Source organism: Mauremys reevesii, linkage group 1, assembly GCF_016161935.1.
Source record: "Mauremys reevesii isolate NIE-2019 linkage group 1, ASM1616193v1, whole genome shotgun sequence".
Classification (NCBI taxonomy): domain Eukaryota; kingdom Metazoa; phylum Chordata; order Testudines; family Geoemydidae; genus Mauremys; species Mauremys reevesii.
In genome coordinates this window covers 194,809,056-194,835,723 of record NC_052623.1, presented here as the reverse complement: position 1 = coordinate 194,835,723, position 26,668 = coordinate 194,809,056, and the positions used below count along the sequence as shown (strand labels likewise).

Here is a 26,668-nt window from a genome sequence, read left to right as displayed (position 1 = left end):
AGGAGGAGGAGTCACATTTTTCTGGTAATGTGCAATACTGTACAATGTCTTGCTGCAAACAATGACAAAGAAATTCATTTGTTCTGTTTAAAAGGAAGAGCCTTTAATGTAGCATTAAGGAAGGAGGTCAGGGGATCTCTAGGAAGCTCGCATTTGGTCATAAGATGAATCTCTTTAATTTCATCCCATAACTGTCTAATTCCTGGATGAAACTGCCACCCTTTCCCCACAGCCCCTCCAACAGATCACCTCCCTGGCAGTAAAAAGATGATAGCATTTGACTCCAGTTAAGATCAGTCTATCGAGTCAAGATTTATGATTTACAGTGACAGTCAGTGTCCAGAAACCACACTGCCAAGAATAAGCAATTGAATGAACTGATTGTATACAGTGTTATTGTGGATAAAAATATGTTGAGTAAGGTCTTTTATGAAAGACTGTAACATTCAAAACGTAATCATTATGATCTAGGTAAACAGGCTGTGGTTTTGAATAAATGTATATAGATAATAGGGTTTATAAAGCTTTACCTCCATGCAGGGGTGCTGGAACTGTGGGGGCAGAGACAATGGTCCCTCCCATCTTTTACCAGCTGCAAGGGTGAGCGATTGGGGTGGGGGGGCAGACAGGACCGAGTGGGGGACAGGGTCTCAGGGGAAGAAGTGGGGCAGTGCAGGGGTGGGGCCACGGTTGGGGCACCTGTGGTCCCCCTACTTTGAGAGCTTCTGCTGCTCCTGCTCCATCTCGCAGCAGGCTGTGGACAGCCAGGCAGGGATAGGCTGCCTACCCAACTAGAAAAGACTAGGTCCAATCACCTAGCATTGTACAACCCAGGAAAAGGCACATGATGGGACATTAAGGTTAATGGGAAAACCTTGAGACATCCCAATTAGAATTTCTCCACCGTAAATAACCAGGAGTCACCTTGCTAGGAGATAGATAAAGAAATGGGAAAAAAGCCCTTTTTAAAAGGAGGCTTGAAACTGATGTCTTCATCCAGAACTGAGGGACAGTCTCAAAGGAGGGGGTCTGTCTATGAATGATGGATCCCCTCTATCCCCTGCCATAATCTGGGAAACTGTTCAAAGGCAATAGGTAACTTGTATTGGAAAAAGTAATTTACTTCTACACGATGTAGAAGTGTAAAGCCTGAAGTTGTCTGTTTATTTTCTGCGTAACGTGTATATGTTCACTTCCTTTACTGTTTCATCTTTGAATCTGTCATTTTCCTATCAAATAAGATGTTCGTTTGCACAACAGACCCCTATGTGGGGACAAAAATAAACAATCTGGAGTGTGCCAAAATGAGGTGATAACTGGAGGCTGGTTTCACACCTTCGGGGGGTAAGGAACCAGAGGGGAAAGGACCAAATATTGGGTAGTTCAGAGTTGGGGTAGATGGATTTGGTGAGACTCTGGACTGGAAGAGCTTTTGGGGTCACCCTGCAAGGAGTAGCGAGGCTGGTGGAAGCTAGGGTGAGACCTTCATGCTTGTGGGCTGGCTGCTGGGGTCAAGAATCTGAGCCATAACAGCATCTCATTAAGGCACACACAGTTACAAGGCAGGCAGTGGCAGAACCCCTTACTAGTCTGGGTGATCCCCAAAATGTCAGTTATACAAACTGAAGATTTGTATTCCCCTTCCCAGAGATCAGGGATGACTTTGGTAGGCCCCGTACAAATTTATAGTAAGCGATGAAGCAGGAACCATAATCAAACAGCTTACAGCCCAAATGGGCAAATAGATAAAGGCTGGGAGAAAGGCAGTAATAGTAGAATCCTTAGGTTAAAGATGCCGGTCTAAGATGCATCTAAGAGAGAAGATGTATCTTGACCAAGGTATCACAGGAAATCTTTGGTAGAACCCAGAATTGAACCCAGCTAGTCTTAACTACAAGGCCAACCGTCCTCTCTGTGGCTAATCAATGATGTATAATTATTTTACCATATGTTCTTTATTTTTCATGAGCAATGTAAATACACTACATGCTGTGCAGCACAAAGGAAAAACTAAGTAGAAACAAACAAGGACCTGTCAAATACTAATTTGAGTCCACTCCTGCAACACTTACCCATTAATTCAATACCCCGGCTTTCTCATATGAGAAGGGTTTGTAGGATCATCTCAGTATGCTTTCTCTGGCTTTGAAGGGATAGCTCTGTTTTGACATGATCTTAGTGTAATCATAGGAAATAATGTTGATGGATATTAAAAGATGAGATAGAGAGAGATGTCCACTGATCTCAGCTGATGCATACAGGGGCATTTATGTCTAGTCCATAAACATGAGATATGAGAAGAGACCCCAGGGAGTCCAGTGTATTAGATGCCTTTTATTCAGAGTTGGTATTAATTTAGACAAAGCAATTTGGAACTGTCAGAGGTACAACAGCTACGCTCACCTTTGTAAATGATCATAGACCGTATCTCTGTAATAACAGGAATTCATGTGTGTATTCGGGGTGAGTCTTGACTTCTTAGGTTATCATTGGCTTGAATGGACACATTTTTCTGGAATATTTTAATAAGATTTCTTATTCATGTTGTTAAATGCTAAAATATGCAAATTTATTCTGAATACAAGTTTTTGATAATTAGTCACCAGATTGAGGTCCTATGTCTAACACAACTACTGCACAGAGCTATCTGAAGGAATTGTATATAAGATTTAAATACTTGTGCTTATTTGTATTACTATTAGGCACAATTTGACATTTGAAAGGAAGTTAATGATGGTGGTAGGTAATTCCTATCTGTTCTCTTGGACACAGTTACACACACAGCTATTAAATATTGAGTAAGACAATTCCTGTCCTATTTTCCCTCTTTAGAAACAGAGGATCTTCTCACTTCTGAGATGTACAACCTGGAGAGAGTGATCCCCATTCAGTTGCCCATGATTTCACCTCACTGATGTCGGAAAATAGATTTTTTCAATCTTGTTCATTACCTCTGCCTTCTTCATATCCACATACTCTATATGCTCTCATCATTCCATGTTCCACCTTGATATGAGATTCATTGAACTGTACTTTGACAAAGAATGCTCCTTCCAAGTATTCTTTCACTCTTTTCTCTGTATGCACATCTGGGCTGTGTATTATGAGCTATGCATCAGCTTGCATTCATAGTTTCCTCTATATAGAACAGGACTGTGCTTATGAACCAGAGGGTCTGTTTCTTTTGTACTTTTTGGTGCTATACCACAGACAAGCAGAAGTGATTCCATAGTACATTAAACAATGGCTAAGTTCCTTTCCAATTTTTTGCATTATAGGAAACATCTCTCATGTATGTCTCTGTCCCTAATTAGTAATAACAATTAACTTTATTTACAGAATTGCTCCCATCTTGTACATAATATATTTAAAAAATAAATTTAAAACATTAAAATAAATAACCTCCTATAAACTTAGAGAAAAAACTCTACCACATTTGTTTATATTGAATAGTAACTTACTCTGATAATAGTCCCAGTGGGATGGCATGTGTACTGAGAGGAAGGGAGGCAAAATATGACACCTAGTAAAGAGTCATTTAGTGTGTCTGTGGACATTGTACAGCTCAGGCTCAACAATCTTCCCGCCCAGTGAATTACTTCATGCCCAGCATTTTGCCCCTGAGCTGGTTTCACAAACCAATGTATCTGAGCAATTTACCATGGTTTTCTTTTTACATAAGTTTGCTGATCAAATTCACATCCAGTGTGCAACTTACACTCTTGTTTATTGTACTGCTGCTTTTGGTGCAGTTTCCATGGGAGTGGTACCAACTTACTCCAGACTGAACTGCTCCCCATGTGTCAGGACCTGAAGTGGTAACGACTTCCAGCTTAATATAAAGCTCGCGGCGAGCTGCTGTTTAAAGTATATGTCTCCACCTCAATTCTGTTCTATATAGGTTTTTCCACCTATATTCTCACTCACCTGGAAGAAATAACGACCATCAGTTTTACTCAGGCCAGCATGAAAGGTAAAGGCTAATGTAAACCACAGTATGCTCCAAGGTCCTTTGCTTGGTAAGAATGTATTATTCTTGACATCACACCTGATACCTAAAAACCTTAAGGTTTGTATCTTTTGAGGAACTGAGGCCTATTTGTTTCAGCTTTTAAGGACTCAGGGAAGGAGGGTTTGCAGTTCTGCCTGGAAATCGTATTACATACTCCTGTGGAATGTGTGTATTAGGTACGTGTCATTGGCTGGATATAGGAAACCTAAAACCTCAGTTGCTGAAAGATATGCAAGGTAATGCTACAGTGTGTCTTTTTTGTATGCTGTTCACTCCCAGCTTCTGTAAGACTATTTATTATAAGATTCCAATTCACTTCTTCACTGCCAGGAAGCCAGGTCCTCTTCAGGAACTTCCTAACATTTTGACACGTCTGCCTGTGTTACTAACCACTGCCTCAGACACAGCTTCCACAGTGTGCTAATGTTTTGTACTATCTACTGCATTTCCAAGAGGATGTAAACCGTTTTTATGAATATAAATATATTGAGTTAAGGTCAGTAGAGAGCGATATTGAGTTTCAATGAGTGTTAATTTTCTTCAGGTTCACACACACTTCCCACCCAGATTTAGGCTTTTCTAGTTACCATCCAATGTACTCTGAAGCATCCTAACATGTATAAGTTTTCAGTTCAATGGGCAGCATTGGAGGAGCATCTCAAGCCTGCTAGTGCTGAGGGAAACAGTGGGACAACTCTCTAAACTTTTTTCCAGTTGGATAAGAATAGCCCTGATTGTGCTTTTATTGATAGTGGTATAAGTCAAGAATAACTCCACTCAAAGGAATTATATTGGTATAAAAATGTGTAATGGAGAGCAGAACTAGCAAAAAACCCCAAAACCTATAAACTTTCAACAAAAGCCTCAAAGGCTAGTAAAGTGAGATACAGCAAGTAGGAACAAAAGCAAAGCAATTCCTTCCACAAATATCTGTTTCATTGACTTTCCACTCTCTATTACTTCTCTGCACTGCAGGATTGTCCTGTTACACAATTTTTCCCAGCATGCCTTTCTGTGTCTGGTCTTTAAAATTTGGTAGAGAGAAACAGTTGTAGCCTTAATGTGCCCATTTTGCAAATGGTGCAGTTTTCTCTCTTCCAGATGGTAAGTACCATTTATGTTACTCTACAGTTTTCCCATTCTTATTGCAGGAGACGATACATTCTTCTGGGGGGGGGTCATTTCACATTTAACTATTCAACTATTTTAATCTCCAAACTGAGATGATGGGGTTTTATTTTAATCTACATTTTCCAATTAAAACCTCTGAAAAGAATAAGTTTTGACTATGGTTTTATCTCAGATCTATGGAGTTGGTATTGCTTTTCCCTCTTGCTTCAATGTATTTGACAATGGAGACCCTGTAGTAATTCAGATGTCAACCACTCATTTGTGAAAAGGAAAGGATCTTCTTACCACTATCCTTCCAACAGATTGGATCCAATGATGTTCAAGGCTGTTTTGGGGGTTTTTTCCCACATTTCTCCACCAACAGGCATCTAACAGAATGAAATGCTGATGCTAAACGAGCTTGCTATTTTCCTAATTAATGTATTATTTTTAAATTTTTAACCTGTTTCACTTTGAGGCTGTTGGATTGACTCTTCCCCTCAAATGCACTAAACATAGAATTTGGCAAGAAAGAATGAAATTATACCAAACTCATTTCAATTAAAAGCTAGCAATCCCAATAATTTTTTTCCCACCAGGGGACCCAGAACTCTCTTTGAACCACCAAGCCATAATAACAACTCATATGGGTGGCTTAGCCCTCTGTAGATGTCCAAACAGACAATGACTCATCAATAAGACCAATCCTGTAATTTTGCTCTGTTTGCATTTTTTCAAAATGGAACTCTCAATTACATGTATTAAGCTTTCAGATACTGCTGAAATTGATGTCCATTATTATGTTATCAGTCAACCTGTACTGAAGGAACATTAGGTCTTTATGTGGCCCAGGTGCACATTCTTACAATTTAATCAACACACAGCATCCTCGTTTCACCAGAGAACACTAATTCATGCTGTAAAACCCTTCCAGCTTCAGTGCCCCCACCCCAGTGAGTAAATTATGGCCAACAATACATAACTGAATTACCTGCATTTAATCTAGTGACCTTTGCAGTTAGTTCAGCCAGCTTCCCTCTACAACACAGTAACGTTATACAGAATGCAATGAATTATCTTCTCTGAGATCAAAGATGTCAAAAGGGACAGTTCTAAAAAACATAGTAATTGGGTTTAGGGAAATGCATGTGTGAAATACATTCATGTTGATCTCTGGTATGGAATGGCGTTACTTAGCTCAGGAAGAAGGAGGTGGGGAAGGAAGACAGCAAACTCTCTGCCTGCCTTTCTCATTCTCTGGTCTCTTCCCCCTTGCCCCCACCATTCTGTCACAGGCCAGTGATCAGGTTAATAGTGTGAAGAAAAAGCTATCTTGTCCGGGTAAAGTAAACTTTCATGACTAGAACCCACCAGCAATGAGATGTCAAATACGGAAATTGGAGGGGAAAAATCTATTTAATGATCTCTTTAATTTATCCCAGGGAGCAGCTGCTGCCAAAAAAAGCACTGCCAACCTGACTGACAGCAGGTAGTTTCCATGAAAGAAACAGCTACTTTCCAGCTCTCTCTCCCAGTTTTATGCTTTTGTCTTACTGTGGCTGCTGCTCAGGATTTTTCAGCAAAATGAGTCAATAGTACCTGCTGTCAACAGAAATGTTTCTTTCTTTTTTTTTTTTTTTAAAGGATTTTCCTGCTTGAAGCCTGGTTTTGAGGAGCTTGGCTCTGAAATACACTTCAGTGTCAATATGCACTACTTCCTGCCAATGGTAAGGAATAGCTACAAAGAGCGGGATCAGATAGTGTCATGATGCCTGCAAGCACAGATGCTGCTAGCTGCCTGTCCGCCTGCAAATATCCTTTAGGAACAAGAGAGGTTTTTTTTTTTTCTCAGTGCTACAGAAAATGTTTAGAAAAATAATTGCATCCTTTCAGTTCTAGAGATGGCCTTGTTTATATTATTTAAGAATGGCGCTGGAAATGCTAAGGCTGAGATTTTTCAAAGCAGTTTAGGGGCATTTGTATGCTCAGTTTTCATTAGAAAATAGTGGGAGCTGAGTGTTGGCTTTGAAAATCACACCCTGAAAGAAGTTGTAAAATAAATATAAGAATTTCTGTGTACAGGAATTGCAACTCTGCATGGATTAATATAAACTAGATGGAAACAACCGAGCTTTGATGCTGGTGAACAATCGCTGCTTGATAAGCATAAGTTCAGGGTACAGATGCTTCATGGGTAATGTGTGTTAGACAGGCGAATACGATTGCCACTTAAAAGTGTGAAGCATATTGATGTCTTCATATTATATTAAGGGCCCAAATCAGAACTGGTGTAGGTACAGCTCCACTGGGTTTCATAGTTCTTATTAGGAGAAATTGGTCAACATTATGCATCCTTGTATAAACCTGGTCAAAAATAAGTAGCAAAAGGATTATTGTATACCCATAGTCTTACCATAACACTCCTCCCTGAAAATTGTTCTGACTATGAGCAAGAATAATCTACTTTGAAGATGGTAGTAGGGAGCATAGTGCTATTGCAAGGTGAGGGAGTATATGGGTACAGTAGTACACACAAATGCTTGGATTGCTATGCCTCAGGATGGTATGCTCCTCGGCTCTTCTTGCATGAACTTCACAGTTATCTGCTGGCAGGCGGGGGGCAGGTGGAAAAAAACCTAAATAAGAATACAATTTGTTTGCACTTTGTCATCCTCTTTTGTGAGGTTTTCTGATGGGAGCCTGTGTTTGTCCAGCACCTGGATTTCAGCTCATTACTGAGTATTTTAACTGTGCTTCTTTTCTTAAGTTTTTGTTTGATATTGTTTGTAACACTTCTTTTGCTAGGAAGGTTATTGCCCTTTGAATAGAATTTTTTTTTGTATTTTAATCCAATATCATTAATTTCTTAAGGACTGTACAATACATATGTTTAGAGTGAGGGTGTGTAGAGCCTGGGGTCACTTTGGCATATTCATTTGCTTAGCTCTGAACATGCAGAGTGGGATTTTGAATGACATCTGGTCTCTTAGACCTCAAACTAATTTTGGGTGCCTATCCCTGTGATGACGCCCAATGCTCCAAAGATCTGAGTGGTTCATGTCAGAGCAGCTGCAGGTTGACTACCTTCTACTTCATTTGAGATGGAAATTGTATTGTGCCAGGCAAGTGATATTCAAGAGTTCATTTGATATGTACAGTAAGGAGAATCAGCAGTTTATCCATAAGATTTACTGCACAGTGTAATCTGTGCTGACTGTATATGAGTACATATTTTTAATTAAAAACTTGAAGCGATTTCTCTCTCCATAAAAGGTGCCAATACTGTTGCAATGGAGACTGATGGTCCTTTATCAGCCTCCGGACAAATGTTACATAGGCAGCAGCAGCGCCCGTTTCCTTTCATTGCTCCACTGAAGTATTTCAACTTCATTTGGAGTCACCGCATCTGAGGATGAGACTGTAGGCCAAGAATTGAATAAGCCTGGGCTATCTGCTGCTTTCACTGCCAGAAAGAGTGCCACTTGTGGTGACACTTTTTTCATGTGGTTACTATACCTGTAATACAGCAATTGGCCTGAGACCGCAGACTAATTTATAGAAGTCACTAGACAGGAATTAGATGGCATTCTCTCTTGGCTTCTACCAGTCTGTTTCAGATTATAACCTAGTGATCTCAGTGGATGGTAATGGGATACATAGCCTATCCCCAGAGTCACACCGTTTGCCCAGGTGAGCAATGTAAACAGTGGATACAGGATGTTGGCATTCAATAGTTAGTTTTCCCATCATGTACTAATAGCATTTATTCAGATACATTAGAAAAGTTATCCTTCAGATTCTCCTCAGACAGAAAATAGATTATCTTTATGTAACTGTAATGATAAACTCTTGGCCAGATCCTGAAGTCCTTATTCAATTAACCTTTTCACCTAAACCCAATGTCCTGAGCCAGAGCTAAGGACAAGATTTGAGTTTGTGAGTTGAAGAGTTATCACCTGCAGTAATGTACTTGCTACAATACACGCACTACAGTTTAGAAAAACTCCCTTGGAATCAAAACTTTCATACTCCTAACTCCTTTTGTGTGGATTTCAACTCCATTTCTGACTGCTGCCTTCTCAGCAGGTACACACCTTTTGCTTCTTGGCATCCCTTGTTTTGTGTAGGTGGAGAGCGGTTTGAGAGTTGAAGGCAGGGATTGAAGTAAAAGGGATGGAAAGGTTGAGGCATGCAGTTCCCTCTTCTCTGTTAAAAGCAAAAGGAACTCCCCATCCTGTCCCTGGCTTACTTGCTCTGTCTTGTGCCCTTTACACAATACTAAAAATATGTAGAAACCACACAGGCAAAATTGAGTCCCAAATACACGTTCACTAACTATATACAAACATGCAGGGTCTAGCTACATACACACCAGTGCTCTGAATGGTTTATGGTGGCTTCACAAACACAGAACAGGAGTGCCACTAGATTTCTCTGATGATTTAAAGGGGTACTACCCTATTCCTATACACTTACATAAGCAACCCTCATCATCAGCAGCCCTTCATCCTCAGACAGGGCCTCGTCCAAAGCCTATTGAACTCAGTGGGAAGTTTTGGATCAGGTCACTGGTAAGTTAGCACTTCCCCTCTTATTTCATTATACTTTAAAACTCAGGTGCATTGTAATCCTTTGGGCTGATTCACCTCTCAGTTACACAGGAGTAAATCTGGGGTAAATCCATTAAACTCAAGAGCTACCATACTGATAAACCTGGTATAGTTAAGATTATTTTATCATTGTCAAATTCTATTTTGTTATTCCAATGTAAATCCTGGATAACCTTGTTAACTTCAGTAGAGTTGCTCTTGATTTATGCGGATATGAATGAAAGCAGAATCAGGGCCCTAGAGTTGATAATGGGTAATTGCTAACTTGTGTACAATTTGTAAAATATGATAAACTGTGAAAAGAAAATTGACTCAAAATACAATTAAACTGTTAATCTATTTTCATGTACTCCCAAGTATTTTACATGATCTGACTCCAAATATCTGTCAGCCTTGTAGGAATTAGTCATTTCATACAGTATCAGATAGCTGAATTTTTGTTATTTTCTATTTGTACAGTGTGAAAATTGTCATAGATTGGAAATGCCAGGAAGAAATAGCTTTATGACATTGTCCTCAATTTCCTTCACTGATAATGAATTGTACATTTAAAAATGTAATTTGAAGCACAGGAATAAATATGTGAAGATGCATAAGGCCTGTAAACAAGATCTTATTGAGCTGTGCATTCAGAATATCCACATGCAATGCTAAAAAATAAATAATTCATATAAACTGCAAAATAAATCATCCACATTTAATTAAAGTGGGCAATATCAATATAAAACTATAAAAAGAAAAAATTATAGTTTTTCCTAGCACTAGGAATAGCTAAACTTGCTCTGGTTAGATGTATCTGACTGTTTTCTTTTCTTCACCGTAGTTATTAATATGGAAATTGAAAGACAATGTACTTTTTTGGTTTCTCCTTATATATTACTGTATAACAAATGTGTACTAGGCGTGCAGAGGGTCACTAAGGTGGAATACATTTTATTTGGAATGTCAAAAAGAAAATTGCCTAAAACCAGGAACAGGGTGAGGGTGAGAAGAGCAGCTACTATTTCAAAACAGCCAACAATAAAAAATTAAATAGGGAACAAAGGGGAGGGGGAAGAGAGTATGGGTTATAGCGTTAAAAGCCAGCCTAAATAAGGGAAGAACAAGCCACCAGTAAAGCAGCTGACTCAGAAATAACCATTTTTGTATTGTAGACTCAAAGTAATGGGAATTTGAAATGGCCTAGGTATAGGGGAAGGAATCGTGACTCCTTTAATATAGAAATAGAAAGGAGAATCCTTGATCAGTAGAAGGGACTGTTTTAGTTAACTGCTCTTGATAAGTAGTGACCAAAAATTTTTTACAAAAAAGACAAATTTCAGAAAATGGAAGACCAAGAAAAGCAATAAAAACTCCATTGCACCCCAGAATTAATATCTTCTTTCCTCCCCTCAAAAAAATGCAAACCATAAACGTAAGCCGGGGAAACAAGTTCAGGCACTCAATTTAAGTGCATGATGCTTAATTGCACAATCTATATCTCTCTAGGATTCAGCTGGATCTGTTCAGCCCCTTTTAGATTACATGTTTTGCTACTTCAGTTACTTTCATATCAGATAATTACATAATTAGGTTATTTACATACCAAATAGAGATACAAGTGCTGCTGTTAAAGATATGAATAGCCAGAGTATTCAAGATTATTGTCCATTGTTATTTTTGTTAATGCAGCTGTTAGTGCAGTAAAATGTGAAGTATGTATCCATGGGATATATAAAAATGTTGTGGTTTTGTGACAGACTTCCCTGTAATGGTGAGAAGAATGTGCAAATATTTTATAGCCTGCATTTATAAGCTTGTCCTTGTGGTGGTCCCATGACCGTATCTGCTAAGCTAATCAACCATTGATGTTTAGTCTGTTTGTTCCTGTCAATTGATGGCCAGGCAGTAGCTTGGAACTAATTAATTAGCCAAGTGCCCCATGACTTGACTGGTCTCACTGAGCTAAATTCATGCCTGGTGTAACTTGACTATAGTCACTGAACCAGATTCTGCCCTGAGTTACCCCAGTGTATGTTATCAATTTCACTGATGTTGCATAGGTACAACTCAGAGCAAATTCTAGGTCACTCTGTGTGCTGCCTTCATGTTACTGCAGTTGCGTCACTACCTGGTGAATAAAGGGAAGTCTCACTTGGACAGATCATTAGTGACTTGGATAGATTTGTTCATTATCTTGGAAGTCCCTCCAGGCCCTGAACACAAAGGAAACCAGTGTTCAGGGTAGGATTTGGGAAACCTGAACAAAGGGTCTCCTTCCATTGTGTCTTCTGGAGCACAGCTGTGCTGGGGAAGCTCTGCACTCTGCCAAAGAAAGGTGAATGAAGGTGAGGTACGATTGGGAAGGGTGTTGCCACTGGATTCACAACTGATCAGTCCCTCTGGAGAGGGGAGCCCAGCAGCTATGAGGGAAACTGTCTCTTTCCATAGAGTATCAGAGGGGTAGCAGTGTTAGGCTGGATCTGTAAAAGCAGCAAAGAGTCCTGTGGCACCTTATAGACTTATACGTCTGTTAGTCTAAGTCTATAAGGTGCCACAGGACTCTTTGCTGCTTTTACAGATCCAGACTAACATGGCTACCCCTCTGATACTCGACACCATGCAAGGCACTGCATTTAGCCATATGGAGTGGAAATCCAACAACCTCATGAAGAAACTTGCACAAATATAGACAGATACCATCTTCCTTTCCAAATGCAAACGGATGGACATCAAACCAAATGGACTAAAGGTAAGAAATCCACTGCTATCTACATACTACACAGACCACAGTGAGAGATTATGCCATACTCTATCAAAGAAACTGAGGAACTACCTGATCAGCATCCTGTACAGCAAACAGGAAAACATCAAAAAAGAGCTCTCCAACCTGGAGACTCTCATAAATAACCAAACTTCCATACAAACGGACTTCACTAAAATAAGACAGGAGATCTACATTACTCACTTCACCTCTCTACAAATGAAAAAGGACAGTAAGCTGTCTAAACTCCTACCTGCCACATGGGGCCACAACAGTGGTACCCCTAACCCACCCAGCAATATCGTCAATCTATCCAACTACACACTCAGCCCAGAAGAAAAGTCTGTCCTATCTCGGGGACTCTCTTTCTGTCCTGCCACCCCCACAAACATGATACAGTTCTGCGGTGATCTGGAAGCCTACTTTCGCCATCTCCGACTCCAAGAATACTTTCAGGATAACACTGAACAGCCCACTGATACACAGTTACCCTCCCACCAACAGCATAAGAAGAAGAACTCCACATGGACTCCTCCTGAGGGTCGAAATGACAGTCTGGACCTATACATAGAATGCTTCCGCCGACGTGCACAGGCAGAAATTGTGGGAAAACAACATGGCTTGCCTCATAACCTAAGTCGTGCAGAACGCAATGCCATCCACAGCCTCAGAAACCACCCTGACATTATAATCAAAGAGGCTGATAAAGGAGGTGCTGTTGTCATCATGAACAGGTCTGACTACCAAAAGGAGGCTGCCAGACAACTCTCCAATACCAAATTCTACAGGCCACTTCCCTCAGATTCCACTGAGGAATACACTAAGAAACTGCACCATCTACTCAGGACACTCTCTACACACCCTTAGAGCCCCGACCAGGGTTATTCTATCTACTACCCAAGATCCACAAACCCGGAAATGTGGAGTCTCTACTCAGACCCTTTGCCACCAGCACTCCCAACTATCTCTGTGACACCACTGATTTCCTGAGAAAACTACAATGCATTGGTGACCTTCCAGATAACACTATCCTAGCCACCATGGATGTAGAGGCTCTCTACACAAACATCCCCCACACAGATGGAATACAAGCTGTCAGCAACAGTATCCCCGATGATGCCACAGCACAACTGGTTGCTGAGCTCTGTGCCCTTATCCTCACACACAACTATTTCAAATTTGATGACAATATATACCTCCAGATCAGTGGCACCACTATGGGCACCCGCATGGCCCCACAATATGCCAACATTTTTATGGCTGACCTGGAACAATGCTTCCTCAGCTCTCATCCACTCATGCCCCTCCTCTACCTATGCTACACTGATAACATCTTTATCATCTGGACCCATGGGAAGGAGACTCTGGAAAAATTCCACCACGATTTCAACAGCTTCCACCCCACCATCAACCTCAGCCTGGACCAATCTACACGGGAGGTCCACTTCCTAGACACCACAGTGCAAATAAGCGATGGTCACATTAACACCACCCTATACCGAAAACCTACCGTCCGCTATGCCTGCCACGTCTGTTAGTCTATAAGATGCCACAGGACTCTTTGCGGCTCTTTCCATAGAGTTCTCTAGATTATTTGATGACCTAGAGTGGTGATTCTTGGACTCTGACCCCGACAGACCTCCCCCTCACACAGCCTTGTCACCCAAAATGTTCACAGGGAACAGGATTTGGTGATTTCTTCAAATCTATCTAATTCCTTATTCATTCTCTTGTTGTTTAAATCATGGTCCATCTCGGTAATATCTGACGGCCAGATAAATTTATAAAGCCACAGTAAATTAAACTATGTAGAAAGGTCTCTGGTTTCTCTCTCTCAGTTAGCATGTCTAAGGTTTCATTTTCAGCCTTCTTTCCATCTTCTTCTACTTATTTTTCTTTTTCCTTACCTTCTCCTCTTTCCTCATCCTTTCTTCCTGCAAATTGACTGGCCAGTGGATCCATGAAGTTGCAGGTCCACCATCCTTGCCTCTGTCCTTCCCCCATAACTGGGTTGTCATTGTCAGGCTGCATTAATGGCTTCTCTGCAGCCATCACAGAGCATAATTTGAACTCCAGCTCAGCAAGGATAACTCGCAAGGGTGGCATGTAGTTCTTTGGCTTCAGGCTTGTTGACATATGAATTAAATCATTTCATAGTGTTCTGCATGCATTCGTTGAGCAACACATGGCAGAAGAACAGAATTACAATGTACAATCAGTTGGATTGCTACAAGTTGTTCCTTTAGTCAATTTCATGGCATGTCTTTCCATGTACAGATTTTATTTTTGCAATATTTGTTTTCAATCCAACTTTTTTATGTAAGAAAGAAGCTGCAGTTAGTGTGCACAATGTACTTGCAGTCACAGAGAAATTCAAACCTTATTGCCATAGTTTCTGCATGAAAAAGACAAGTAGAATAAATTCCAAAGCCAGATGAGGAAGAGTAAGTTTAATTGAAACTCTCCTCGTTTTATCTTGCTTTTCACTAAAAGTGGGTCTGATTCTCCAACTGCTAAATGCAACAGGAGTGTTGCAATTGACTTCCGAGGTGCAGGATCAGGCTCTAAATGAGTGAGGCTTACATTGTTCAATATTTTGAATGTAAATATCTTTCACTCTGGCAGATCCAAAGGTGCTTCCAATATTTTACAAGCTCTATTATACATTAGTTGCATACAGGACTCAATTCACCTCCCACTGGTATGCATTGTAGCAACTAGTTAACAATGAATAACAAGAATACACGGTGTGATAGGACAGAAAGTATGGAAGAATGTTTTCCTTAGAATGAATTTCAATGAACTTTGTTGTCTGTTACAGAAACACTGTTTCACTCAGAGGCATAATAGCGCTTCCATATGTTCTCCATTTAAAAAAAATAATAGTAAATAGGTTGGTAGTTATAAACTAAAGTATATTTCAGGAACTAGATGAGGCAATGGCCATAACTCTAGCTCTTGTCTATACAATGTTTATTATGAAAAAAGGAAGGGTAAACCCTCTTCCCTCCCACAAAGCAAAGATGACATTATCTCTTTTAATTGGCTTTTAAGAAAAACCAACAGGTGTTTGTAAAAATCCTGTTATGGTTTCTGTTTTCTTTGGAAAATAAGAACATTGATGTGGATTCACAACTTCTGATTTCCTAAGGGAATGGCATCATCTCATCCTTTTGACCGACTGTTGTAGGCTACTTAAAAATACAAATAGGAACCACGTCCTTTCAGTCAGAACATCCTTGAGTTTTGTGAAGAAAATGGCATACCAAGAAAGAACAAAACTAAGCTCTCTGAGAGAGCACAGTGTGGGTGTGTCTGCCTCTCCTCTGCAGCAGGAAAGGGTGCTTAATGGACCAGGACAGAGAAAAGCCATAAGAGAGACCAAAAATGGACATAGATTGTAACCAATAGAGCAAGCCCAGCTGGAAGGATTTAAAGACTCTCTGACACCTAACAGACCTCCTCCCCCAATCCCCGCCCATGCAGAGGATGGGTAAGCTTAATATGTGTTTAGGCCTTTTATTGTTTTCTCAGCAATGCTTTTTTCCTTTAAATAAATGTACTTTGCTTTGTGACGGCTGGCGGGTCTCTGGTAAACCACTGTCATAGCATCCTGAGAGAGAGTGAAACTGCAGGTGCTGAGCTAAGGTCAGACCTCAAGTGGGACTGCAAGCCTAAATCGCCAATCTGGAGGGCAAGAGTCACAAGACTCTACCTATAGAAAGGTGACAGCTGGGAGCCTGAGACATAAAGGGGCATCCCTTGAGCAGACCGCAGGAGGAGACAGAGGTACAGTCACTCTTTAACTGTGACACACACACATTAAGCTAATGAATGCTGTCTTAGATGGTTGGTTCTAAAGATTCTTGGTACATGAGATAATCCAGTCCCAGCTGGAATGTAAACATTGTCTGTTGCTCTTTGCAAGCAGTTTCATACACCTTTCCCATGTTATGCCTGGTCTACACTAGGACTTTAATTCGAATTTATCAGCGTTAATTCGAACTAACCGCTCAACCGTCCACACCAGGAAGCCATTTAATTCGAACTAGAGGGCTCTTTAGTTCGAATTAGGTACTCCACCCGGCAGGTGGAGTAACGCTGCACTTGCTAGCTCGAATTAGGCTTGGTGTGGATGCTAATCGAACTTAGCAGCTCCGGGAGCTATCCCACAGTTCACCACTCTGTTGACGCTCTGGACAGCATTCCGAGCTTGGATTCTCTGGCCAGCCACACAGGAAATGACCCGCGAAAATTTGAATTCATTTTCCTGTCTGGGCGGTTTGAATCTGACGTTCTGGTTGCACATCGGGGCAAGCTCCGCAGCACCTGCAACGATGCAGAGCTCTCCAGCAGAGGAGTCCGGGCAATCCCAGAATAGAAAGAGGTCCCCAGCATGGAGTGACCGGGAAGTCCAGGATCTGATCGCTGTGTGGGGCGAGGAGTCTGTGCTCGCTGCGCTCCAACAAGCGAAGGTCTCTAAAGCCATGAAAGACAAAGGATACAGCCGGGATGCGATGCAGTGCGTGAAAGTGAAGGACCTAAGACAAGGGTATCAAAAAGTCAGAGCCCAGACATGCCGCTTCTACGAGGCACTGCATGCCATTCTAGGTGGGTCTGCCACCAGTGCCCCACCAGTGACGGTGGACTCCGAGGACGGAATAGTGTGACAGTTCCCCTCCCTGTTCGCGATGGGGAAGATGAGGAAGGGTCTGTTGAGGACGGCGCAGGCGACATCGAACCCACTCCCGCTTTCCTTGACAGCCAGGATCTCTTCATCACCCTCACAGAGATCCCCTACCAACCGTCCCCGCCCGTTAACCCGGACTCGGAATCAGGGGAAGGATCAGGCGGTAAGTGCTACAAACAGGGAAACATTTTTTTTTTTTAAGAAACAGGGATATATATAAAAAATAGAAATACTATATAACAATTTTTAAATATGAAACTATACAAACAGCAGGTCTACACAAACAGCAATGGAGCAATAGTCCTCTGGGGATAGTTCAAAAAAGCTCTCAGAGAGCAGCTGGAAAAGCCTCAGCAAGAGGTTTCTTGGGAGAGGTGCTTTATTGGGTGCTCCGTTGAAGCACACTCTTCCGCGCCAGGCCATCCTCAGGTAAAGGGGGACCATCGCCTCGACGAGCATGGCAGCGTATGGTCCTGGTCTGTGCAGGGCTTCTGTGAGCATCCGCTCTCTCTGTGTGCGCCTGACACGCCTCAGGGTGGTGTCGTTGTGGAAGTGCTGCATCTAATTAGTGGAATTAGTGTACTGTTACTATTGTGCATGGTAGACTTTTACTTTGCATAAGAATGACCCTCGCTTAACAGAGTTTTACTTTGCATAAGAATGACCCTCGCTTAACAGCCACGTGTTGCAGGCCACAGAGGGTCTTTCCCTTTCACTGGCTGGAGGTGCGCCCATCTTTTCTGCTTTGCACATTGCCTCCAGCAGGAGAGCACAGCTAAGCAGTAACTGATAAGCACTCTGTACTGTAAGGCTTACCAGGACTTTGTGCAAGAGGATGCAGCTGTCTCTCCTGCTATCCAGTGCAATCGCGCCGCCAATGAGAGCGTATTCGAAATCTCGGACTAGTTCCGAGGTCTCCTGAGACTTGGTTCCCTGTTTGGTCTTCTTAACTGAAACTGACTAGACTGTGTTTACTGTTGGCAAACATGTATTTGTTCAAGGAAATCACCTACTTTTTGCATCACACAGCCTCCTTCCCGGACTGCCCGCCACAGAGGCTGGCTCAGATTAGAAGAAAAGACAAGGGACGACATGTTCCAGGAACTGATGGCCAGCTCCAGAGCGGAGGCGGCAGAGCAGAGACAGTCGAGGGAGAGCCTGTGTCAGCAGCATCGCACACACATGGAACGGGAGGATAGGTGGCGGCAGGAAGACCAGCAGGCGACTCAAACGCTGCTTGGTCTAATGAGGGAGCAAACGGACACGCTCCGGCGCCTTGTAGATGTTCTGCAAGACCGCAGTCAGGAGGAGAGAGCCCCCCTGCAGTGCATCTGCAACCGCCCTCCAACGCCAAGAAGTCCTGTCCCCCCCTCACCCAAAGTGACAAGACGGAGGCGGTAGGGGCCGTGAGAACTGTCCCTGCACCGCAGCACACCGATAATGTTCGAGACAACTGTCGGTAAATTTGTACAAGCTCTTTCCTTAAAGCATCAACCAGTCCCAACTCCAAGTTCAAACCCCCCACTGTGTACTACATTATTAAAAGCGGTTTTGTGTTACTGACTGTTTCCGTCACGTTTCTGGTGTCAGAAGACTTTCTGTTGTTCTGTGGGGTTGTAATTTCACTGCATAGCCCACAGTGCCATGCTACAGACTTGGCTGCAGGGTCAACTGCAGGGCACACACAGACTGCAGTCAGTAGGCACCAGGGACAGTCTGTGTGGTGTATGCTACACCGGGTCTTTCCTTGATGTGTATGCTTGTGCAGGGTCCTGGTGCCTGACATCCCAGAATGTAAAGGCAGGCTTCCCTTCACATGCACTTGGACCGTAGTCACGATCCTCCCGGTGCCCTGAGCCCCAAAAGAGCCCTCATCCAGGCGCAGATACTCACCCTTCCCCACCCTTCCAACGCCCAAACCCACAGCCGTCATGTTAACCCCTATCCAAAGACGGCACCCCGCCCCTTCCTGCAAACCCACCCATCAGTGCACACCTTAACCAGCACAGAGTGCTTCCATGTTTCAACGAAGAAAGAGAAACGCAAAGTCAACAAAAGATTTATTATTAATTACTAAAACATGTCCTTAGTTTTAAAACGTCCTTCGAACTGAAACTTGGTTTATGATCAGGCTCTCTTAAAATCAAGTGGACAGTCACAGGTTACCCTGCTCTAGCCTCCCTGATGCATATCGCTTCCCGCTGGGATATTCTCTCAGCACGGATGTCTGGCTGATCGTAAACAGCAGCCAGGCGATTTGCCTCAACCTCCCAAGGTCTCGCCCTTGCTCTTACAAAGATTGTGGAGCACACAGCAAGCAGCAATAACTACGGGGATATTCTTTCGCTGATGTCCGTCCGCCATCTGCACACTCCACCACCATTCTGCACTTGCTCAGCCGGTAGTTGAAGAGTTCCTTTTCACTGTCCAAGGCGCCTGTATAGGGCTTCATGAGCCAGGGCATTGGTCCCTGAGGATCACTGTAGGCATCTGCACATCCCCAACCATTATTTTGTGGTCCGGGAAGAAAGTACCTGCCTGGAGGCGTCTAAACAGACCAGAGTTCCTGAACACCATGAACCTTGCCCGCCCACCCGGCGTTGATGTTGGTAAAACGTCCCCTATGGTCCACCACAGCTTGCAGCACCATTGAAAAGTAGCCCTTTCGGTTAATGTACTCGCTGGCCTGGTGGGCTGGTGCCAGGATAGGGATGTGAGTCCCATCTATAGCCCCACCGCAGTTTGGGAATCCCATGCCATCTGTGATGACCTGGACATTTCCGACAGTCACTACCTTTGAGAGCAGTTGCTCAACGATTGCGTGGGCTACTTGAATGACAGCAATCCCCACCGCCAAAGTGGTTCGCTACTGACCGGTAGCTGTCTGGCGTGGCAAGTTTCCAGAGGGCTATGGCCACTCGCTTCTGCACACTCAGGGCTGCTCGCATCCTTGTGTCCTGGCGCTTCAGGGCAGGGGACAGCAAGTCACACAGTTCAAGGAAAGTGCCCTTACGCATCCTGAAGTTTCGCAGCCACTCTGTGTCATCCCAGACCTGCAGCACTATGCGGTCCCACCAGTCTGTGCTTGTTTCCCGGGCCCAGAATCGCGTTCCACACCATGAACTTGACCCATTGCCACCATGATCTCCACTGCCCGGCGTATCCTGCTTTCTGAGAGGTCTGCGCCACTCTCCTCACCGTGCTGCCGGAGCCTCCTCGCCCGGTTTCTCAGCATCTGACTGTGGAAGAGGTGGACGATAACGTGAGTTGACAACAGCCATAAGTGCAGCGATGATCGCAGCGGGCTCCATGCTCGCAGTGCTGTGGCGTCCGCGCTGTAACCGACCAGACAAGGGCGCGAACAGATTTCGCGCTTTCAAGGAAGACAGGGAGGCGGGATTGACGGTTCAATGACGACACATTTTCCCCCAGCATGCATTGGGAAATCCCAATTCAATGGGCAGCGGAACTGTGGGATAGCTTCCCACAGTGCACCGCTTCCAAAGTCGAAGCTGGCCCGTGAATGTGGACTCAGAAGTTTGAATTTGTGTATTTAGTATGGATACACAAATTCGACTTATTAAGATCGAATCCACAAATTCGACTTAAGTAGATTCGAAATAGTCCTGTAGTGTAGACAAGCCCTTAGTGTTTTTAACCCTGGCTGCTTTCATTGTGTTTTCAAGGCTGCATTGTATTTTAGGAATTGTTGTTTCCATTTATGCTGTAGCCACATGCCCATATTTTTTGTTAATTATCCAAAGAATTTATAAAGAAGATGCCGCTGAATATGTTCTGTGCAACTGTATGCTATAGTATATGTGATAACAGTGACAGATCACTATGACCAGGAGCAGAAAGCCAACTGTTACAGGTGTAGCAATACAACTTGATAGTGCCACCTGACACCAGAGACTAGAACAGCAATGGTATGAAACACGGCATGTCCAAGAACCAGATTTGTGCTTTTAAAAAAAAAAATCATACGTTTTTTGGTTTTGTATCTGACTAGATAACTAAATGGCTCTGGTCATCTTAGCATCTTGAGTGATTCCCGATCTATGTAAAAATGGAAATAAGAATATCTTTTTGCTTTGTTTCCCTTTCCAGCCTGTAATTAAAATACTTGATTGGTCTACTGGAGGTTCTGGGACTTGTGTGTGAAAAAGTGAAAGAAACGTACAGTAACTCCTCACTTAGGCCTGGTCTACACTGGGGGGGGGGGTCGAACTAAGGTACGCAACTTCAGCTACGCAAATAGCGTAGCTGAAGTCGAACTACCTTAGTTCGAACTACTCATCCGTCCAGACGCCGCGGGATCGACGTCCGCGGCTCCCCCGTCGACTCCGCCACCGCCGTTCGCGGTGGTGGAGTTCCGGAGTCGACGGGAGCGCGTTTTGGAGTTTGATATATCGCGTCTAGATGAGACGCGATATATCGAACTCCGAGAAGTCGATTGCTACCCGCCGATCCGGGCGGGTAGTATGGACGTACCCTTAAAGTTATCCTGGTTAATGTTGTTCCATTGCTGACCAATTAGAGAACATGCTTGTTTAAAGTTGCGCAATGCTCCCCTATAACGTTGTTTGGCATCCGCCTGCTTTGTCCACCGCCTGTGGAAAGAGAAGCTCTTTGCAGCTGGCTGGTGGGGGCTTGGAACTAGGGTGGACTGGCAGCCCCTCATCAGCTCCCCACTCCCCTAAGATCCCTGTGCTGCAGCCACCCAGCAGGCTATCAATTGCCGGCAGTTCAGCAATGTGCTGCTCCTGCCCTCTGCCTTGGAGCTGCTCCCGGGAGTCTCCTGCTTGCTGTGCAGGGGCGGGGGGAAGAGGGGTGCTAATGTCAGGGTGTCCCCCTGCTCCTGCCCCCCGCTTACCCCATCTCCATGGTGGGGGGCATGACATGGCTCAGGACAGAGGGAGCTTGCTAGCAGCAGCTGCTGTCTCAACTTGCTGATCTACTTAAAAAGGCAGTGTACTTAGAGTGGGGTCAGCGTACTTAAAGGAGAAATGTGCATCTCTCTCTCATACACAGGGTGTGTGTCTCTGTCTGCCATGCTGTCTCCCCTCCCTCCATTTGTGCTGCCTTGTAGAGTGTGAGGCTACATTAACAACAATGTGTTAACCCTTGAGGGCACAGCCGAGTGCTAGTTCATCATTTAGCACTAAGGCATTCCCTGGGAAATATCCCACCCTCTGACTCCACCACCTCATTCAAGCTTCACAATCATCATTGCTGTGTACAGTATTAAATTGTTTGTTTAAAACTTATATAGTCTTTTGTCTGGTGAAAAAAATTTCCCTGGAACCTAACCACCCCCCCCATTACATTAATTCTTATACGGAAATTGGATTCACTTAACATCGTTTCGCTTAAAGTCACATTTTTCAGGAACATAACTACAACATTAAGTGAGGAGTTACTGTATTGAGGGAAACCTATGTCAGAGACAAGATACTCATATAGGGCCCCAGAGTTGCAAACAGAATCATGCAGGTGGATCCCTGTAGCTTTCACTGCTGGCTCAGGGTCTTGGGCCTGAGTTCAGCAATGGCTGTGGTATTTCTGATCTCTCTCAAGAGCACTTTCCCTAATCTGGGTTCAGCTCCTGTGAATGTCCTGTCTCCTGTCCTGATGAGCCTCGTCCTTCCACAACAGTGTCATTGTTCCAGTGGAAAGTAGTTGGCTGTAGGAAACCCTGGTTGCTGATTGAGAAGTGATCTCTCAGGTTGCTAGGTTCATTCCTATAGGGCCTTAAATATCTCAAAGACTCTGAGACATGATAATTCTCTGAACTTGCATCACATCTTGGTTCAGTGACCTGCCTTGTTTCTTTTTTCAAAGAAATTTTAGAAAGTTCAATATATTAAATGCTTCTAAGGTTGGGATTTTCAAAGTACCTGAAGGGAGTTTAAATGTTCAGTTCACTTGAGTCGACGGAATTGAACACCTAATTCCCTTACAGGTCTTAGAAAGCCCCAGCCAAAATGCATATTTTACATTATGGAAGATTTGTGTGCTGTGAATGGCCCTGTAAATAATTACAATGTATAAAGTATAATGGAGACAATCGAAAAGTAGCATTACCTTCATTAAGGGGCCTACAAGTAACCAGCTGTAGATAATCTGCATTATGTTACATTATTTTCTGCACTGAAACCCTTCAAGGGTCATCTAGAAATGTTTGGTTGGCGGGTCTGTACTTTGTGATGAATTTCCAGTACTTTTACAGATTCACTTTTGTATTGATCCAGTATGGTAACTACTGGATTTGGTCAAGATCACATCACATTTTTCAAGGCCCTTAGACAAGATACATCCCTTGCTGCAATCTTTCGGGTTTTTCATGTGTTCAGGTTCTTCTCAGCCAGTGTGATGTGTTGTATGTCCAACAAAGTGATACTCTGTGTAGCCTTGTCTTCACTTTATAAACAAAACAAAAAACTCAGAATGAACAAACAAATTATATTTTAAAAGTGACAATGCTGTGAATGTGCTCTATGTTGAACAGAAGAAAGGACAAAATTTGCACTCTTCCGTGCTTGTTTGGATTTCTCTTTAAACCTGTACAAATCTATGGTGGTACAATTTTGGGGTAAACTTCTATTCAAGGTCATTCCATTTACAAAACAGTTTTAAAGTGCTCACTTACATTAAAAGTCAGAAGGGCTCTGTGGTGTATAATGGTAACTTGAGATGATTATTCTGATCTGGAATTTTGTGTATAATAATTAAGTAGTCAGGCACAAGCAGGAGTGTGTTACTCTGAGATAACACACTCCTTGGAAGTGGCATGAGGTAAAATTAGTGCCGCCAATGACCTGGGAAATGTGTTATCTCACCACAGCACAAGTCTTAGGGTGTATTATTGCTGTACACAAAATATTAGACACACTATTTGAATTCTGATTGATTGTATGATGTAAAACATATGTTTAAAACATGTCTGGTGTCGTGCAGTCGTAATGGTGTCTGGCTCCAAGGTACCAACACACCAATTGCGAGGTGATAGATGCATGAAGCATTGGTTCTCTACTGAGTTCTGCAAGAGTGGTGAAAGTCTGGGGAGGTCTGTCTTAGCTATGGGGCCCAATACTAATATCTTTAATATAGTAGACATGCAACACATATATAATACTAATAAATAATATGTAACCATCTCAGATAAAATACTCTGTATATGGGTGTATATACATATATATTTCAATTCTTTGCCTCTATAACTTTAGGTCTTGTATGAGCAAAGGTGAAAAAATACTGATTTTCAGAGACATTTTACATTTAGCCTATGATTTGTTTTCTTTTTGTGCAGCCCACTGCTGCCAGTTGCTTCATTTTTTCATTTGATTGACAGGAACCATTTTCTAGTTCAGCCAACATCAAACAGCTTGGCATTCTATCCAGGAAGCTGTTTCTCTGGTTAAAGAGGCCATGTCAGACAAAGGCTTTTGTAAAGCTTGCTCCTTCTCACAACTCCACAGTGAGATAGAACATCAGACAGAAAAAGAAGGCCTATCTTTAATCTGAGCTACTCAGGGAAATCAAAGGGAGTGGATTAAAACAAGAGCAGCGTCTGATTCCCATAGGAGATCACTTTTCTGTTCCATTTGTTATAACAAACAGGATAATCAAAGCCAGGCAAGCACAGGTTAGAAACCTCCTGTACCTTTCCCCCCAAGGATTTTCTGTGATGTCTGTTCACAAGGTATAATAACAGTTCAACACAGATAAGATGATTTAAAAAAAAGTTTCATTCCTCATCCTGGGAAGAATTTACATACAATTGTTCTGTCATGCTACATGTCTTTGAATGCAGTCACCAGAGTTATGGTCAAATGTGTTTTAAAAGTTTCATACTTATTGAAACAAGTTGCACTGTGCATCTGACTACATGTCAAAGGGGTTTGGGATGGTGTGTTCCCATTTAAGGATAAACTGTTAACTCTGCTCCTTGTCCATACTGAGCTGAATGATCCAAGAACCCAAGGGGAGAAGAGGGAGCACCTCCAGTGAACGATTGCTGTGGAAGGTGGCACTATGGTGTTGGGGGTAATGTACTGGTCTGTGGCACTTGCTGGCAGGTCTCCATGGGGTACTTGCCAGGGCATGGCAGGAGGCACAGATTATCTTGCCCATCCCCTGCCACACACTATGACTAAACCTAATTTAAGTAGCTTTACAGATGGATCATAACTATACTTGCCTCAGTGCACAAAGCAAGAGTAGAAGTCCCAAAAGAGCTCCCCCTCCTCCCCGCCAAATGCTCTAGCACACAAAGTTCTGGCCATCCCAGAAGGATGGACCAATCACTGTCAACTCTTTCATCACCAACTGGTGGACTACAGCTAGCATAGGGAAGTGTATGCTGTACCTCCAAGAAGCAAGTGTAGGAGCTGCCTTTGAATGCACTCATCCCAGTTAACAATAGATGTTGTACTTGATGGACAGAAAATCTCCTTGGACTGGTGCTGTAACACAGTGACCCTGTACTTGCCTCCCCATACCCTCTCATCATAGCCGTGTACCTTGTAAAAGCACCAAAGAGCCCTTAACATAAATAGAAGTATTGTGACTTTTACTGGCAATACCTGCCTTATAAAGCTAAATTTACAGCTCCAACTTGCTTTATGCAAGTTAGTGATTTTTATAAAATAGGGTTAAGGTGATTAGGACAATGATGTTCATGCTTCCGTTGAATGCACATGGGACACTGAGATTCTGCTCTGCATTACTGCTATTTCTCAGTTTAATGACCTCCCTGTAAATCTTTAATGATTGCCATCACTGTCAGGAGGGCACAAAGGGCCCTCATCTGTCTTGGTGCAACCTAACAAAATATGCTCACAGATGTCAATTAAAATAATGGCACTGGAAGTGGGTCATTTTGTATTTTTATGGATGCCCTACCCCCTCTTGCAGAGACCACCATTAAAATTCCATTCATAGTAATTATACTTGCTACAAAAAGTAAATGTAGATCAAAGTATTTTCTTAACAGAATAGCATTGCTCGCACAAAATTAAATGGAAATGGGCATTTCATAAAGGTGGGCTTGACCATGTTTAATAAGTTAGAGCACCAAAACTTTTAGCTATTCCTTAAAATAAGAAAGATTCCCTGAAGTGGGATTCATCCATCTTTTAATACTTGCCTGAAGTTCCTTGTTAAGATTAAGCTAGTTTAATATTAGAAATGAGACTTTTTCCCCCACCATTTAAGCATTGTTTCATCATGAGTGATTTTTCCATCATAATGCAGTCTTTAAGACATAATTCCCTCAAATTATGGAGTATGTTTGCAGCCTGGTGAACTGGGAGTTGGATATACAACTTTTATCTCCTGTTTTTGTTAATGGGATCTGTATGCCTAATTTTCTGAGCAGCACAGAGAAAATGTACCCCTGTGAGTTGGCATCAATAAATTTACTGAGGGCTTCACCCTGTAAAAATGTCATTAGTGGGAATAATAGCTGATTGTCGTGGCTGATGCATACAAGAGCCACA

At 42.7% G+C, this 26,668-nt stretch overlaps 1 protein-coding gene across 1 annotated transcript in view; it reads left to right on the top strand.

Annotated features, from left to right (window-relative positions):
- EPHA3 (EPH receptor A3) overlaps window positions 1-26,668 on the top strand; it is a 773,721-nt gene that overhangs the window by 180,091 nt on the left and 566,962 nt on the right. The window contains exon 4 of the mRNA XM_039481726.1: window positions 6,767-6,849. The gene's annotated coding sequence lies outside the window, so the exon portion shown is untranslated. The remainder of the gene's footprint in view (window positions 1-6,766; window positions 6,850-26,668) is intronic.